The 19,011-nt window shown below is 44.3% G+C and overlaps 1 pseudogene; it reads right to left on the bottom strand.

The window, feature by feature from the left end:
• Positions 1 to 11,070: 11,070 nt before the first annotated feature.
• On the bottom strand, positions 11,071 to 18,907 carry LOC138848187 (palmitoyltransferase ZDHHC5 pseudogene; annotated as a pseudogene).
• Positions 18,908 to 19,011: the final 104 nt, after the last annotated feature.

Raw genomic sequence — 19,011 nt, 5'->3', positions numbered from 1 at the left:
ATGCTTTGTTCTGACTTTATCATACACAGTGATGGAGCAAGGACAAAAGCCTTGGATCCATGATGACCTCTTACATAGCAACAAGCAGGCCCCTGTTTTTCTGCCTTGCCAATACAGCTCCACCCTACTTTAACCAGGCCTGTCCTGCCTTGACTTTTGGACACATTGCTATCAGAAGACTCCTGCTGTCTGCCCAAGATCTCTCTCACTCCTCTCAAGCTATCTATCCATACCGCAGCAGCTAAGCCTCACAGTCCAGCCTCAGCCTGAACCTCTCCCAGTTCACGCTGTGATCTCAAGTGACCCTGAAATCTAGCCCAAACTCTCCCTCTTTCTCATCAACCCAGCTGTAGCTCACATCCCCAAGCCCTTTCAGTCCACTTTGTTCTACATAAACCACTGTTCTGTAAGGCAGGGGGTCTTCTCACTGCTGTATGCTCACTGGCAACTCTCTCCCATGTACTCACCCATGCATAGTCCTATATGAGGTCTAGAGCACTCTAGGGAGCGATACAGGAGACATCAAGTCTCTGCAGCTGCATGACATGTTGATTAGGCTTATAAGCTCAGAGTAGGGAAACTCAAGTGTGGCCCACTGGATACAATCTGATAACACAGTAGTAGTAAAAATGGTAAAATAGTATTCATTGAGTAATTATATGCTAGACATGGCTAGTAGTGTTTTAAAATGTGTTGTCCCATTTCATTTTGCTTAAGCACAAGATACTATTATTATCATCATTTTCCAAGTGAAGAAGAATGGAGATTACCCAAGATGCTATTGCTAAGCAGTGGCAAAGCCAGAATTCAAACCTGGAAGCATTTCTTAATGATGATGGTTACTTTTTGGTTGGATTTGTCAGAGTCTGGTTGATTATACACACTCCATATACCATCTACACATTCCAGAAGGTTTTTCTTTCTTTTTTCTTTTAATTTTTTGACAGGTAGAGTGGACAGTGAGAGAAAGAGACAGAGAGAAAGGTCTTCCTTTTCCATTAGTTCACCCTCCAATGGCCACTGTGGCTGGCTCACCACACTGATCTGAAGCCAGGAGCCAGGTGCTTCTCCTGGTCTCCCATGCGGGTGCAGGGCCCAAGCACTTTGACCATCCTCCACTGCACTCCTGGGCCACAGCAGAGAGCTGGACTGGAAGAGGAGCAACCTGGACAAAATCCAGTGCCCCGACCAGGACTAGAACCTGGTGTGCCGGCACTGCCAGCGGAGCATTAGCCTATTGAACCATGGCGCTGGCCCAGAAGGTTTTTCTTAAAAAAAGATTTATTTATCTTATTTGGAAGGCAGAGTTAGAGAGCACTTAGACCATCCTTCACAGCATTCCCAGGCATATCAGTAGGGAGCTGGACCACAAGTGAAGCAGCTTAGACTCAAACCAAAGCCCATAGGGATGCCAAAGCTGCATGCAATGGCTTTACCTGCTATGCTACAGTGCTGGGCCAAAATTAAGACTTTCAAAAGTCCTTATATATGACCTAAGTTACAGAGAGGCAGAGGCAGTGAGCGAGGTCTTCCATCTGCTGGTTCACTCCAGATGAATGGCCAGAGCTGTGCCAATCTGAAACCAGGAGCCAGGAGCTTCTTTTGGGTCTCCTACACAAGTGCAGGGGCCCAAGGATTTGGACCATCTTCTACTGCTTTCCCAGGCCACAGCAGAGAGCTGGATCTGAAGCAGAGCAGCTGGGACTTGAACCAGCACCCAATATGGGGTGCTGGCACGGCAGGCAGTAGCTTTACCTGCTAAGCCACAATGCCAGACCCAAATGTTCTTAATTACAGGTTTTTGACAAATTTTGATAAAAATTTTCAGAACTCCGAGGGAAAGAAAAAAAACTTTAAAAAAAGCACTAAGGGGCTGGCGCTGTGGCACCGTGGGTTAATGCCATGGCCTGAAGTGCCAGCACCCCATATGGGCACTGGTTCTAGTCCCAGTTGCTCCACTTCCAATCCAGCTCTCTGCTGTGGCCTGTGGATGCAGTAGAAGATGGCCCAAGTCCTTGGGACCCTGCACCCATGTGGGACACCTGGAAGAAGCTCCTGGCTCCTGGCTTCAGATCAGGGCAGTTCCAGCTGTTGTGGCCAATTGGGGAGTAAACCATCGGATGGAAGACCTCTCTCTCTCTCTCTCTGCCTCTCCTCTCTCTGTGTAACTCTGACTTTCAAATAAATAAATAAATCTTTGTTTAAAAAAGCACTAAAATTCTAAAGCAGAGCAATGAAGAATTAGTTATAAGAATGAATAAATCAAACAAATTTATGGATTCATGTTTTTATTTAAAATATTGTTGGTTCTGTATTTGAATGTTTTACCTAAGTTCTGGAATATTTCTGTACTTTCTATTGTTATTAAGCTTTGATATACTTTTGTATATTTTTTGTATATACATTTTCTCTAATTAATTCATCTAAAATATAAAACTTGTAGGAGGATTTTTGGTTTCTTATTACATTGTGATTGTGTGAGTTCAGTAAGAATTTGTACTCATGACATCATGTTATAACTGAGAATATTAGCATATCACAAATTAAGCACAGAACACATGGCTTCAAGTGTCCTTAGACTTTCAGTGAGTGAATAGAAGTTGTCACTTCTTAGTAGGCCTCCCAAACATCAAAACATTAGATACCGAAGTCAAAAAAGAAAATATAAGGGGCTGGCACTGCAGCAGAGTGGGTGAAGATGCCACTTGTGATGCCAGCATCCCATTTGGATACCAGTTAAAGTCCTGTCTGTTCAATTCTGGTCCAACTCTCTGCTAAGACACCTGGGAAAGCAGTGGAATATGGTCCAAATCCTGCACCCATGTGGGAAACCCAGAAGAAGCTCCTGGCTCCTGGCTTCAGACTGGCACAGCCCTGATCATTGTAACCAATAGGAGAGTGATTTAGCAGTTAGAAGACCTCTCTCTCTCTCTCTCTCTCTCTCTCTCTCTTTATAAGTCTACCTTTCAAATAAACAAAAATATGTAAAAAAGAAAATATAATTCCTTTTTGGATTGGAATTTTATCTTGGAGAGATTCTGAATCATCACTCATTATATATGTTTAATGCAAATAAAAAATAGATTATAATGCACTTGCTTTTTAATTGCAAATTTGTTCATTGTTTTTAGATTTCCTGATTTTAAAAGTTTTATGGGGGGCTGGTGCAATGGCATAGTGGGTAAAGCTATTGCCTACAGTGCTAGCATCCCATGCAGGCACCGGTTCAAGTCTCAGCAGCTCCACTTTTGATCCAGCTCTCTGCTATGGCCTGGGAAAGCAGTGGAAGATGGCCCCTGTGCTTGGGCCCCTGCAACAACAGGGGAGAACTGGAAGAAGCTCCAAGGCTCCTGGCTTTGGATTGGCCCACGTCTGGCTGTTACAATTATTTGGGGAGTGAACTACTGGATAGAAGACTTTCTCTCTGCCCTTGCCTCTATGTAACTCTGCTTTTCAAATAAATAAATAAATCCTTTTTTAAAAAATGTTTTATGGGGCTTATTAGTGTATGATTAATCAACATTTCTAGTTTCCTTATATAATGTCAATTATAGTATAATATTCTGCTATTACCTTTTAACTCTGTTCATTGTTTAGGATGACAACTCAATTTGTTATCTTCTTTGGTTTGTTGACATATTTTTCTTTTTTAAAAGATTTATTTATTTGTTGGTGTGTCTGAGTTACATAGAGAGAGAAGGAGAGGCAGAGAGAGCAAGCAAGGTCTTCCATCCACAGGTTCACTCCCCAGTTGGCTGTAATGGCTGGAGCTGTGCCAATCCAAATCCAGGAACCAGGAGATTCTTCCAGGTCTCCCACGTGGGTGCAGGGTCCCAAGGACGTGGGCCATCTTCTGCATCTTCCCAGGCCATAGCAAAGAACTGGATCAGAAGTGAAGCAGCCAGGACATGAACCAGTGCCTATATGAGATGCCAGCATTGCAGGCAGCACCTTTACCCACTACTCCACAGGGCCAGCATTGTTATATATTTTCTTTTGATCTTTGTGCCTCTTGCCTGGCAGAATTTTTCAGAAGTATAATTCCCAGCATAGTACTCCTGGCCTGGCACTTTGAGATAGTGAATTCTGGCTACATAACAGATATAGCTAAGTTTATGAATGGATGGCAAGTAAAGTTAGCCTGAAGACCACTCCTTCTAAACCCTCATTGTTGCTCAAAGTTGGCTAAAAATGTGCTCACACTGACCGCTTCTCATCAAATGTTTCTCTCTTAATGGGTCTGGATCAAAAACCAGGTCAAATAAAACCTGGAAAAATTGGAACATGATCAGCTGCATTTTCAGAAATGGATTTGGTTCACAAGGAGGAAACAAAAATCAAGATGCAATGAGTCATTAGTGTCAATCCTAAATCAGATTAGATGAAGCAGGGTGGTTATAAAGGGAGGGTTTTTTAATGAATTATTGTTTGATAGTAACTATAACAGAACATTCTGTCAGAACTATATCCTCTAGAGAGGGCTTCCATTTTGAAGGGGAGATGCTAACTTGATGTGATACTTAGTGTTCTCATACCTAATGCTAGAAATTTTGTACAGCACCCGCAGTGAACTTCTGAGGAAGTTCTTTGACATTGTTGTTCCTGAAAATCTGGGATTAGGATGCAGGTACTAATTCAAACTTTGGAAAAATAAAATTGCTAATGCTGTAAGATTGATCTGGGCATTGCCATGTGAGGCTGGCTGATATGTCTCAGAATAACAGTCACTTGTGTACTGCATGACACAGAGTAGCTCACTTTTGGCCAACCCAGCACAATACACACAACTCACTTTGTGTGCTTCCAGTTCTGGAGCAAAGGTTACTGGCTCATTTTGGGCTATTTGGAAGATATTAAGACATACTATTTGATAACCAAAATGTTACTCTGAAGCTATAATATTTTTTTTTGACAGGCAGTTAGTGAGAGACAGAGAGAAAGGTCTTCTTCATGTTGGTTCATCCCCCAAACGGGTGCCATGGCAGGCACACTGCACCCATCCAAAGCCAGGAGCCAGGTGCTTCCTTCTGGTCTCCCATGCGGGTGCAGGGCACAAGCACCTGGGCCATCCTCTACTGCCTTCCTGGGCCACAGCAGAGAGCTGGACTGGAAGAGAGGCAACTGGGACAGAACCAGTGCCCCAACCAGGACTAGAACCCTGAGTGCTGGTGTCACAGTAGGAAGATTAGTCCAGTGAGCCATGGCACTGGCCTGAAGCTATAATGTTTAATCCAGTCACCTTGCCACGAGACCCCTCTGGGGCGCATATATGTGAATAATTTTATGATATTGAACAGCTGGATCTGAGCAATGTCCCTTTAGCAGAGGGGGTAACACCCATTCCATGCCCTAGAAAGCCCATGGGTCTGGCCTTGCTAAGGCAACTGCAAATGGGACTTGAAATTCAATAAACCTGTAGCAGGCTAAATCTTTTTAAAAAAGATTTATTTACTTATTTATTTGAGAAGCAGAGAGAGAGAGAGATCGTCCATCCATTGTTTCACTCCCCAAATGGCCACAGTGGTTGGAGCTGGGCCAATCCAAATCAGGAGCCAGGAACTTCTTCCGGGTATCCCGAGCAGGTACAGGGCCCCAGGACTTGGGCATCTTCTACTGCTTTCCCAGGCCATAGTAGAGAGCTGAATTGGAAGTGGAGTAGCTGCAATGTGAACCAGTGCCCATATGGGATGCTAGCATTGTGGGCAGTGGCTTTACCTGCTATGCCACAGTACCAGCATCCCATATGGGCACTGGTTCAAGTCCTAGCTGCTCCACTTCTAATCCACTCTCTGCCATTGCCTGGGAGGAGAGTGGAAGATGGCCCAAGTACATGGGCTCCTACGCCTGTGTGAGAGACCTGGAAGAAGCTCCAAGGCTCCTGGCTTTGAATTGGCTCAGCTTCTGCCATTGAAGCCATCTGGGCAGAGAACCAGCAGATGGAAGACTTCTCTCTGCCTCTGCCTCTCTGTAACTCTGCCTTTCAAATAAATAAATAAATCTAAAAAAAAAAGCTGCCAGAAACTGGCTGTGCAATCCTTCTCATAATGCAGAGGATCTCTACAGCTAAACCCGAGACTAGAAACTTTATCTGAAGCAATGCCTACAGGGGCTGGTGTTGTAGTGTACCAGGTAAAACTGCCAACTTCTACTCAGTATCCCATATGGATGCTGGTTAGAGTCACAGCTGCTCCACTTCTGATCCAGCTCCCTGCTAATGGCCTTGCAAAAGCAGCAGAAGGTGACTCAAGTACTTGTTCCCCTACTGAAGAGTTAAAATTGTATATGTGCAGGTGTAAAAAGTTAAGCTTAAGCTTACAGGTTTAAACCTTCCTGGTACAGCTGTGAAAATAAGACAGAGTGAAGTAGCACCTTGACAGTAGGGACTCCATTTTGGAGCACTTGAGACTGCATTCTGGGAAAGCAACCCCCCCCCCCACACCATGAGATTGGTCTAAAACTATGATCTCAAATAGTCGGACAATAGCAGTGCACTACATCACCCTTGGCAACGCACAAAAACCCCCTAGCATGATTGCTCAAGCTTAAAAGTAAAAAGGTTGCACCTGGGTTACCTGGGCTAATAATAAAGATGTGATTTGTCTGTGTCTTACATTAATGTCAAGTCATAATTGCTAATTGTAATATTGTAACTGGTATTGTCAAGATTATGATAAATGTTAATTTCACTTAGGTTTTAGGTTATGTTGACCCCAGTAACCATATACTCTCTTTTGATTTTATGTACTCTCTTTTGATTTTAGCAACTGTGTATAGCAACCGTGCATAGCAACCATGTATTCCCCCCTTCCCAATTTTGCGGTTTTTGCCTTTATAAACCCTAACCTTTGGTTATTCGGGGCTGCTCTGTTCATGTATGATCAGACAGCCCCAGCATGCTGGATAATCAATAAATATTTAACCCTTTGCTGGTTACATGAGAGAAAAGTCTCTTGGAGTCATTCCTCGGGCGGTGGGCTTTTTCAGACTCTAACACTACCACTCATGTGGAACACCCTGAAGAAGCTCCTAGCTTTGTCATGATCAATCCCTGGATTATGCAACCATCTGAGAAGTGAACGAGCAATGGAAAATCTCTGTCTCTCTTTCTTTCTCTGTTAACTTGACTATTAAGTAAATAAATAACTAATAAAATAAATACATAAAACTTTGTCTCCTTTCATTCTTACAATATGCTGGTCAGACAGTCATTGTTCCTTTTCCTTGAGGTTTCAGGAATAATAATAGGGGCAATTGAGACAAAACTTCTATAATACAAAATCAGGGCTCAGCCTCTTGTCTGTGTCTCTTAGCCCAAAATTTCCTTGCCTATACAATATCAAAAAAATTTGGGACCAATGCTATGGCATGGTAGGCTAAGCCTCTACCTGCAGTGCCAGCATCTCATATGGGTGATGGTTCTAGTCCCAGCTGCTCCACTTTTGATCCAGCTCCCTGCTAATGGCTTTGGAAAGCAACAGAAGATGGCCCATGTCTTTAGGCCTCTGCATCCATGTGGAAAGAATTTCCTGGCACCTGGCTTCAGATCAGCTCAGCTCTGTCCATTGTGGCCATTTAGGGAGTGAACCAACAGATGGAAGACCTCTCCCTCTCTCTCCCTGCTTGTCTGTAAACTCTGCCTCGGAAATAAATAAATAAATCTTTTTTTAAAAAAAGGGAGTGATACAGCTGGCCTCACAAGCTAGTAATCACTGGACAAAAGAAGTCATTTGTTTCTGCAATAGATAAAACCCTGCTAGCCAAAATTGTCTGGAAAGGATTATTTAGGGGAGTTTCAGATCCAGGTAAGAAAAATCCAAGTCTGGGAAGTAAATAACTATCACTTACATGTAAACCCCAGGCCAACTGAAGCCCACCGGGACATCATAAAAATTCCCTAAAGAACATGTCATTGCCAACAATAAAAGGAAGATCACAAGCACCACTGAACAATCGGAAACTTGGCCAAAGCTCAACAATCACCTGTCAGCCCCCATTTTAATCTATAAAAACCTTTACTTCTAACTTCTCAGGAAGCCCTGAAATTAAGCAAAAGTTCTCATCTTACTTTGGACTTTGCCATAAATACCTCAATCTACCACCACTCAATGTCAGTGATTGGCTTACTGTGTGTTGTGCAAGCACATATAGGTTAGGGGGTTCTTTTTGTTTTATTTTTTGTTTCTGTTTTAAAGATTTATTTATTTCTTTGAGACTCAGAATTACACAGAGAGAGGAGAGGCAGAGAGAGAGAGAGAGAAAGAGAGAGAGGTCTTCCATCTGCTGGTTCACTCTTTAATTGGCTGCAATGGCTGAAGCTGCACTGATCTGAAAACAGGAGCTTCTTCTGGGTCTCCCATGTGGGTGCAGAGGCCCAAGGAACTAGGCCATTTTCCACTGCTTTCCCAGGCCAAAGCAGAGAGCTGGATCAGAAGTGGAGCATCTGGGACTCAAAGTGGTGCCCATATAGTATGCCAGCACTGCAGGCAGTGATTTTTATCTGGTATGCCATGGGGCAGGTCCTGGTTAGTGGGTTCTATAACAACATTGCTAATGAGTTTGGGGGAATTGTTGTGCAATAGGAGCAGTGATGGGACTTGAACTCAGGCATGCTGACATAGAATGTAGGCATCTCAAGCAGTGCTCCAATCACTATGCTAAATCCCATTCCCCTAGTTTGTTAAATTAACTTTCTATTTGAATGCCAGAGAGACTAAGACAGCAGAGATGATCCATCTGATGTTTCACTCCCCAAATGCCTAGAATAGCTAGGGCTAAGTGAGACCAAAGCCAAAATCCAAGAACTCATTCCAGGTCTCTGTCATGGTTGGCATGGATCTGAGTGGCTTAGCCTCCAAGGGTGAACATTAGCAAGATGATGAAATTAGGAGAAGAGCCAGGACTCTGTCCTAGGCACTCTTGTAGCTGATGTGGGTGTCCCAAGTGACAGCTTAATTGTTGTGCCAACTTCCAGCCCAGCTAACTTTGTTGAGATATTTTCCCTCACAAGTCTCTTTCTCTACTTAGAAGAGGGAAAACTGATTTTTCTTTGACAAAAATTGTCAATTAAACAGGGATTCTCACAAACATAAATGAGATACACTCAGTATTATTTTAAATATATTATTTCAAAGTTTGCTTTTTATAAATTCAGGAAAGTAAGAAGATAATAGATTGTGGTTTGGGTACAAATAATATATCTAAACCGAGCATAACATGAATTTTAACACCTCTGCTTTTGAAGACATTTACAACTACTTTGAAGTTGTGTAGAAGAGAATGATATAGAATTAATGAAAACATGAATGCAGGAGGTCAGATTCTTCTTTTCCCCTCAGGCTTCAATGCAGGACCACCAAGTCTGTATTTCAATGTTCTGATATATTATGTATATTTTCACACTGTTTTTGTCTGCCACTCTCAGAATCTATGTTGGGATTTCTTCCCCAAGCCCTCCTGAATCTGTAGAAATATCACAGCATGATATAGCTCCATCCCATTAAAACACTCAATAATGGATACATGACTCTTCCTTAAACTTTATAGGAAGAAACACAGAATAACTCACCTGGAAGCATTTCAGAAAATGAGATAAACATTCAGGGAAAAAGCATTTGGCATGGTAGTGAAAAGACCCACATTCCATGTTATGGTACCTGGGTTCAAGTCCCAGTACTGATTCTGATCCAGCTTCCTGTTCATACACAGCCAGGTGAGCAGCAAGCTCAATAGTTATCTCTCTGTTACCAGCGTGGTGGATTCAGAATAAGATTCTGGCTTCTGACTGCCCTGGCCGGTCCCAGCAGATGCAAAGACAATCTCTCTCCCTCTGTCTCTCTCTATGGGTGTGTGTGTCCCTCAGTCTCTTAATCAGTATCTCTCTTTTCAAATGAATTTTTTTTAAAGATTTGCTTATTTGAAAGGGAGAGTTACAGAGAAGAGGCAGAGAGAGTTTGAGAGAGAAGTCTTCCATCCACTGGTTCGCTTCCCAGATGACTGCAACAGCTGGAGCCACACCAATCTGAAGCCAGAAGCCAGAACCTATTCCAGGTCTCCCACATGGTAGTAGGGACCTAAGGACTTGGGCCATGTTCTACTGCCTTCCCAGGCCATAGCAGAAAGCTGGATTGAAACTTGAGCAGCCAGAACACAAACCGATGCCTATACTGGATGCTGGCACTGCAAGTGGTGGCTTTACCGGTAACACTATGCCACAGTGCTGCCCCATGAAATGTTTTCTAAAAATGAGAAACATCATGGACAAGAAAATATTTTCTCCTAAGCCATCAGGGTCATGTTCAGCATCTTTACCTACATGTGGAAACTGCCCAAGTCTTCCAGAAGCTGCAATCATATCTTAGCTCAGTCTTGAGGGAAAAATGCTCTTGTTTTCCTGCAGGTGCTGTGCATACATCACTGGGAGTAGCAAGCCTGTGCTTGACTCCTCCAGGGTGAGTTTTGGTGCAAAGCTCACTGTTTAGCGGTGGCTTGCTGCCCCCTGCTGGCCCTCTGGTGGAACTAATAAAGTGTTTGGCAGATACTGACAAATTGTTTACAAACTTTCAAGACCCTACATAATGATGAATAGCAAAGTTAAAGTGGTCACAACTTCCCATTTTATAAAGCTATAGGAATGGAGAGACTGAGCCTCCTCTAATCTCAGCTTCAACTGTATCCCATTACCTTTTTTATGTGCATTTCACTTCCAATCATTTCACAATATTTTCTATTGTCCTTTGTGATTTGTTTCTGTAGCTCCTAGGAGTGTGTTCCTATTTTCCACATATTGTGCACTTCTCAAATGTTCTTCTGTTACTGATATTCCAGGTGAATCTACTGTGGTCATAGGATGTCCTTTTTTAATTTTATTCTTTTAATTTTATTTAGGTTCTTTTGTGATCTAGCAAAAGGTCTCCTGCAGACAATGTTCTGTGACTACTTGAACAGAATGTGTATTCTTTTGTTCAAGTACATGGTCAAGTTGCTTTATCCTTTCCAATATATTGCAAACCTGTTCTGTCCATTATTAAGTGACACATTTCTGTCTCCTAATATTAATTTTTTAAGAATTATTATATCTAATACTGTACTAGAGAGAGAGGCTGATTTTCTTTCAAAATTGCTACAAAGCTGGCCAGTGTTGTGGCGCAGTAGGCAAAACCAATGCCTGCAGTGGCAGCATCCCATACAGATCCTGGATTGAGTCCTGGCTGTTTCAGTTCTGATTCAGCTCTCTGCTATGGCCTAGGAAAACAGTGGAACATGGCCCAAGTCCTTGGGCCCCTGCAACTACTCCAGCTATTTTGGCAATCTGGGGAGTGAACTAGTGGATGGATGACCTCTCTCTCTCTCTCTCTTTGTTTGACTCTCTGTAACTCTTTCACACAAATAAATAAATCTTTTGAAAAGGTGAGTTCGCCAGGAGCTGGATCACTAGAACTGCCAGGACTAGAACGAGTGCCACAATTGGTGGCTTTACTCTCTATGCCACAGTCCCCCTTCCTAATACTAGTCTTCACCATTCTTTTCTCTGATTTTTGTCATTTTTTTTCATTTAATGTTGGGCTTCTTTGTTAGATACATGCATATCTAGAATTAATCTTATCCAGGTTGATTGACCCTTTTATTACTCTAAAATGTCATTTATCTGTAGTACCTTTATTTTAGAGTTTATTCTCTTATTAGAATAGTCAGCAAGTACATACATCTCTTTTATAATTACCTTACATTGCATATCCATATTTCATGCTTTAACCTCTAATACTTTTGTATTAGAAGCACCACTGTTCTGATGCTTAAGGTTCATTTGCTCCATGATTCTGGCTTTTTCATTTTATCTTAAAGATTTATTTTATTTTGAAAGACAGATACAGCAATCATGAAGGGAGCACAGTCCAGAGTAGGCAAAGCAGCCCCTGGTACAAATCACCCCTGTGAGCTGTCTTGCTGCTTCCTGAATATTTCTTTGAATCAGAAATAACCTGAGCAACTAGTTGTTGACCTGGTGTCATTGGCCTAAGGAGTTTCAGACTGGCAGAAACCAGATTGAAATTCCAACTGAAATCTAGGGAAATGTATTTGGTAAGTATCAAACTTGTACATGGTGCTACCAGGTAATATCTCTTTTAATGTTTTGTTCAGCTGTTAGTGGACATTGGTTTTTTTGTTTTGTTTTGAAAAGATTTATTTATTGATTTGAATGACAGAGGTATATAGAGAGAGGGAGACAGAAAGAATTTCCATCCATGGTTCACTCTCCAATTGGCCATAATGACCAGGATCGGGTTGGTCCAAAACCAGGTATCAGGAGCTTCTTCTTCCAAGTCTCCCACATGGGGTCAGGGGCCCATGGACTTGGGCAATTTTCTATTTGTTATCCCAGGCCATAGCAGAGAGCTGGATTGGAAGAGGAGCAGCCAGGACTAGAACCAGCACCCATATGCGGTGCCGGCACTTCAGGAGAGGGTGTTAACCCACTGTGCCACAGTGCCAGCCCAAGAAATTGTTTTCTAACTTGGTTCTTTTACGGTCTGGACTAAACAGCAATTGTAATCAGAGCTCTATTCTTATTGCCCCTTAGCACTTATTTTCTAAAATAAATAAATTGTATTTGGAAACTACAAAAGAAAAAGCTGTTTTATTATAATACTGCTTGACCTCCTTAAGACTGAATAAGAAATGGCCACTTAAAAGATCTCTGAATGGGGGCTGGGGCTGTGATGTAGTGGGCTAAGCTACCACCGCAGGTGCCTGCATCCCATCTGGGCATGATTTCTAGTCCTGGCTGCTCCTCTTCTCATCCAGTTCTATGCTGTAACCTGGAAAAGCAGTAGAGATTTGCCAAGTGCTTGGGCCTCTGCACCCATGTGGGATACCCAGGAGGAACTCTTGTTCCTGACTTAGGATTGGCCCAGATATGGCCATTGTGGCCATTTGAGGAGTGAACCAGATGGAAGACCTTTCTCTCTGTCTCTCCCTTTCTCTATAACTACAGATGGTCTGGGTGGAGGCTTCTTGGAAATAGAATTCAGTTGTTCACAGACGATGGTTACATGTTTCCTCATGAGCTGTCAGTGAGGTCTGCCTTCTGTCATTGCCTTTCAGTGGGCTCCTGAAACTCCCATGCAAACACCATTATTCATAGGTCATTCAAAACACCAGCAGCCAGTGAGTGTCAGCCAAAATATGAAAATTTTAACCAAGGTTAAAATTATGTTCTGTGTATTAAGTACAATGAATCAGAATCATTCTTTTGAGTTTTCTTTCATAGGAAAAATTTTCAAAATTGTAGGGAAGGAAGGTGGCCACCCGGGGCCCTTTGGTGTAGACACAGTGGTGAGGGAAGGGGAGGCACTGAAGGCTCACACCATATCTCAGGTGGTACCGCCCGCTCAGGACAGTTTCTTGACTCCTCCCCTTGTGGGGCCAGGGGAGGCTGAGCTGATGCTCTTGGGTTGCTGTTGGATTTGCTGTGGGCAGTATTGAGCTGTACTTCATCTTCAGGCATCAGCAGTGGCTGCAAGGCCACTTCCTCTATCTCAGAGACACCAGGTGGGGATTTTTGGCTGCTCTAAGATGTTTAATGGCCCAGATATGGGGTGGTTAGACCTGGTTCAGGGGACCCTAGTCCCTGGCCCCTTAGCCTTTCTGGCTTCCCAAAATGTGGGACAGCTGAGAGTCCAAATGGAGTCTTGCTCGGTGGTGATCTCTTTGGATCAGCTAAGGAGGAAGCCCTATGAGGGCATGGCCTGAGCCAGGTGTTGACTGAATGCCTGAGTCTCCCAAGCCTGGCTCTTCCTCATGGACTGGGAGCTGGGTGACTGGTGCAGTAGTTTCTCTCATCCCTGGAGGGAGGCCACAATGTGGCACCACAGATTGTCATAACAGACTGGTGAGGGCTCTCGTGTTGGACCTGTTGGCACCAAACATGGATGCCTCTCAGCTTCCCATTGCTGGGTCAGGCAGGCTGACAGGAAGGGAGAGGTGTAGCTGAAAGCTGGGTCTTGTTCAGGCTTTCATTGTATGTCTGATTGGCCAGGCTCTTACAGGAGGTGGAAGTGGTGCCCTCTGAACACATGGACTGCAACTGGTCCAGCACAAAACCTGTTCTCTGGGCTGACTTGAGGCTGGAGGAACGAGAGCCACTGGAAAGTGGGTCAAAGTGAAAGCTTTTGCCAAACGTGGAAGAACAGAAGCTCTCGGGTTCCAAGCTGGGCTCTGAGTGGTAACTGGGATGACGGCTGCTCTCTGCAGTTGAGGTTGGCTTCCTCAAACTGTCCCCATGACTAACTTGGTGCTGGAGGAATGAGGCAGGGCAGCTGATGCACTGCTGCTGCTATAACCCGGCCGACACTTGTACATGGTTGGTGTGGGGGGCTGTCCTTGCCCCAAAAGCTGCTATCTCCATTAGTAGCCAGGCAAAGGTGTGTTCGCAGTCCCATGCAGCTGCTCAGGTCTGGCATAGGAGGAGGCCGGGGTTTGGCATTTGCGGACTGGCTCTCTGTTGTTTCCAAGCTTCCCTTAGACTTAGTTCCCCTAAGCTCTCCCTGGATGCCATTATCCATGATCTTCACAGTAATCTGACACTTCTGGCTGAAGGAAGGGAGGTCTGATTACAATTGTCTTCTCTTTCTTTGGTCTTCCCAAATATCTGGGTGCTGGGGAATTGCAAAGTACATTGTTAAAGCAGCCATTGGTGAAGGGGCTCATGCCTCCCCGGAATTTACCCATAACCTGTTCATTGGCTGTGCGTCCCCAGGCCACCAGCACCACATGAAACCCTGTGAGGCCAGCTACAGGGATGAAGAATAAGCCAGCAACACACTTCACTGCCATTGTGACAGTGTGCAGACCCCTGAGAGCTCCTCTATGTGGCAGAGGACATAAAGGAGGCCAAAGCCAAATAGACCCATAGAGTGGGCTGTCAAGGAAAGGAGGAAGAGGAAGAAACAATGCTCGTTCTGGCGGCCAATACAGTTGTTCACCCAGGGGCAGGGATGATCAAATTCCTCCACACAATTATCACAGACACTGTGTGGGAACGCCGAGGAGGACAGTAGCAGCGGCGGGTGGCACATCCTTTCATGCACACCTGGATGCCCTTGATCTCCACTGTTTTGTAAAGGGAGCTCAAAAATCTTCCTTGTCCTCATTTTCCTCAGCTCCAGGGAAAATGCCTGGGTCCATGAAGGTGGCCCTACTGAAATTGGCCAGAACAAAGAGAAACATAAATGCATTGTAGATGGGCACTGCAGGTGACATATTCAGGCTTAGTTCTGGACAAGCAAAGAAGAGTGTTGTAGCTCCCACTAAGAAGATAGCGGCTGCTGAGGCCAGGACGTGTTTCTGGGTCTGAATCTCTTTCCAGACTCTGCAGCATGTTGGAGCTCTGAGGGGAGATCTGCCCTGCTGCATAGCCCAGGCCCACTCAGAGGCAGAATGGATAAGACAATGGGATAAGGGAACCAACAGAGAAGAGTACAGAAAAAACAAACAAAAAAAAAAAATCAGGGAAACAAAAAATTTAGAATTATCATCCTTCCACATCCCCAAACAAAACTGAAGGTCAAAATATCTCAAATGAAGGAAACATATGGGAGGGGTAAAGGTGGATTGCAAGTGATAAATAACCGCTTCCCCAGAACAAAGCAGAAGAGGAGGTTAAGAAACACAACTTGGGGGCTGGCGCCGTGGTGTAGCAAGTAAAGCCGCTGCTTGTAGTGCCGGCCTCCTATATGGACACCAGTTCAAGTCCTGGCTGCTCCACTTTTGATCCAGCTCTCTGCTATGGCCTGGGAAAGCAGTAGAAGATGGCCCAAGTCCTTGGGACCCTTCACCCGCGTGGGAGACCTGGAAGAAGCTCCTGGCTCCTGGCTTCGGATTGGCGCAGCTCCAGCCTTTGCAGCCAATTGGGGAGTGAACCAGCAGATGGAAGACTTCTCTCTCTCTCTCTGCCTCTCCTCTGTGTAACTTTCAAATAAATATAAAAAAAACAAAAACAAAAAAACACAAGTTTACCAGCTTGGAAATGGGAGACAAACAGGAGGCTGTACACATACAAGTAGCTGCAGGTAGAGAACATGGACAGTCAGACAGATCAAGGTACCGCTCATGGACAGAGGCAGGTCTTCAAAAAAAAGAAGGGGAAATTTCAAGGCAGGGCAGGAAATTCTGAGCAAGGAAAATTCCTGAGGAGATACTCTAGTACCTCCACGACTACCACACTCCCACAAAATGTGAGCACTACCTAGAAGAGGTGTGTGCTGTGCATTTTTATCCATGAAGGAACCTGCAGCCCCTTCCAGCGTGGAAGAAGAGCTGTTTTCACTGCAGCCCTTGTCAGTTCTAGGCAGCCTTCTCAATGCCACCGCTCCCACACCTTGACTTCACCAGGGTTTGTAGTCTGCAATGGCTCTGTAATATTATTTATTTCTCTCTTGGTGGCTAATGCTGGACTACAGCTGTTACAAGTTGAGTTGTAAAGACTTTCCTTTAAGAAGAGAGAAAACAGAGAGAGAGCAAGCTGCTCTGTCTTCAATCTCTTCTTGCTATTCCCAAGCCCTTCGAGGGCCCCATTTCCTATAGAGTTCATGCAAAACTGAAGGAAAACTTAAAATCCTTGAAGCCTTTTCTTCCCAATAAGCAGAATAAGACAAAGACATTGATACCACGTGATACTTTAAAAAATAACTCGGGATGAAGGCACAGTTCCAAAGATGTCCCAGTTTCCAGGTTAGTCACTGTGTCTGGTCTTTCTTCTTCAATCTTGGGCTTTCCAGACACAGAGTTCAACTGGGTTATGGTGCCTCCCTTGGAGCAGTGCCCATCACCGCCACCGTCGTTGTCGACGCAGCCTCCCGGCAGTGCTGTCCGGCCTCTGACAGGCAGCGCAGAGCCCCCACACGCTGCACGCCCGCACTGCTCCTCCACGAGCCAGTGCACAGCCATGGCTCTCAGGGCAGGGTATCAAGCCCTCCCAGTGTTCCCATTGGCTCCCTGCCCCGGGCACATGAGACGTTTCTCTCATTCATGAGGGTCACGCAGTTGCACCTGCCCCTACTCCCTCTGCCATCCACCCATAGCCCCCACCCCTTCTCCACTCTCAAAGTTAAGTACTCTTAACATCTTAACATTCTTTAAAAGTAATTCTAGATGGTTTAAAAGTAAGTATGAAATTTTTATCCTGTTTCATTTTGAAAATTATGCTAATTTAGAAGTTTTTAAAGAATTATTTTGAGATGGTGATGGGGCTGACGCTGTGGCATAGTAGCTTAATCCTTCACCTGCGGTGCCAGCATCTCACATGGGTGCCAGTTCTAGTCCCAGCTGCTCCTCTTCCAATCCAGAGAGCTTCTGCTATGGCCTGGGAAAACAGTAGAAGATGGCCCAAGTCCTTCAGCCCCTGCACCCATGTGGGAGACTGGGAGGAAGCTCCTGGCTCCAGGCTTCAGGTTGGCACCCCTCCAGCCATTGCGGCCATTTGGGGGCTGAAGCAAGATGGAAGACCTTTATCTCTTTCGCTCCCTCCCTTTCATTGTCTGTAACTGTACCTTTCAAATAAATAAATAGAATCTTTAAAAATAAAAAAACTTATTTTGGGGCCAAAATAATGGCATAGCAGCTAAAGCAGCCTCCTGTAATTCCATTATTTCATAAGGACACCAGTTCAAGTCCCAGCTCCACACTTCTTACCCAGCTCCCTGCTAGTGGCTGGTGAAAAGCAGCAGGTGGCCCAGGTGCTTAGGTCCCTGCACCCATTTGGAAGACTCAGATGAAGCACTCTGACCCAGTGCTGGCTGCTGTGGGCATATGGAGAGTGATCCAGCAGATGGAAATGCACGTTCTCTCTCTGTGTAACTCTGACTTTCAAACAAATAAATAAACCTTTAAAAAATGAATTATTTCAAAATGTAAATTTTTGTCATAAGGTAGAAAGGCTACAATACTCTAGAATGTAAGGACAAAAATAGGACAAAAACTGAAGGTTTAAGTAAGTTGCAGAAAGCATGAGCACATAACAGAAGGTTTGAAGTGGCCAGCACTATGGCGCAGTGAGTTAATGCCTTGGCCTGAAGCACTGGCGTCCCATATGGGTGCCAGTTCTAGTCCTGGCTGCTCGTCCTCTGATCCAGCTCTCTGCTATGGCCTGGGATATCAATGGAAGATGGCCCAAGTCCTTGGGTCCCTGCACCTGTGTGGGAGACCTGGAGGAGGCTTCTGGCTCTGAATTGGCACAGCAATGGTCAATGCAGCCATCTGGGAAGTGAACAAGCAGATGGAAGACCTCTCTGTCTCTACTTCTCTCTAACTCTGACTTTCAAATAAATAAAATAAATCTTTAAAAAAAAGGTTTGAAAAGGAAAAATCTTGTAAGAAAAATTGTGTGTGTGTGAAAACCAAAAGCTTCATTCAAATCTCCCACATGGGTGAAGGAGCCTAGCACTAGGGCCATCCTCACTGCTTTCCCAGGCACATTAACAGTGAGCTTCATCAGAAGTGGAGCAGGGTCTAGCACTGTGGCAGAGTGCTGAGATGGTGGCAGCCATTTGAGCAGCAGTTCATGTCCCAGCTATTCCATTTCCAATCCAGCTCCCTGCTAATGCACCTGGAAAAGCAACAAAAGATGACCCAAGTGCTTGAATCCCTCCAAGCACATTAGGAGACCTGGAAGAAGCTTCTGACTTTGGCCTGGCCTAGCCCCAGATTCTGTGGCCATTTGGGGAGTGAACTACTAGATGAAAATGTCTGTCTTTTGGAATCTCTCTATATATATATATAATTCTGCCTTTCAAATAAATAAATAAATAAATAAACTCTTTTTTACAAATGTGGAACAGTCATTATTCAAACCAGCACTCTGGGATGAGGCATCCCAGACAGCTGCCTAATCTACTATACCACAATGCCTGCCCAATTATAATTTTAAAAATTTACATTGTTTTCTAAAATTTTGGAATGAATATCAAAGGTACACTGAAATAAAATTAGAATTTGATGCTTTTTTAAACAAGCTGT

Source organism: Oryctolagus cuniculus, unplaced genomic scaffold (assembly GCF_964237555.1).
Source record: "Oryctolagus cuniculus unplaced genomic scaffold, mOryCun1.1 SCAFFOLD_35, whole genome shotgun sequence".
Classification (NCBI taxonomy): domain Eukaryota; kingdom Metazoa; phylum Chordata; class Mammalia; order Lagomorpha; family Leporidae; genus Oryctolagus; species Oryctolagus cuniculus.
The sequence above is the reverse complement of the archived record's forward strand: the minus strand, read 5'-3'. Positions and strand labels throughout refer to the sequence as shown.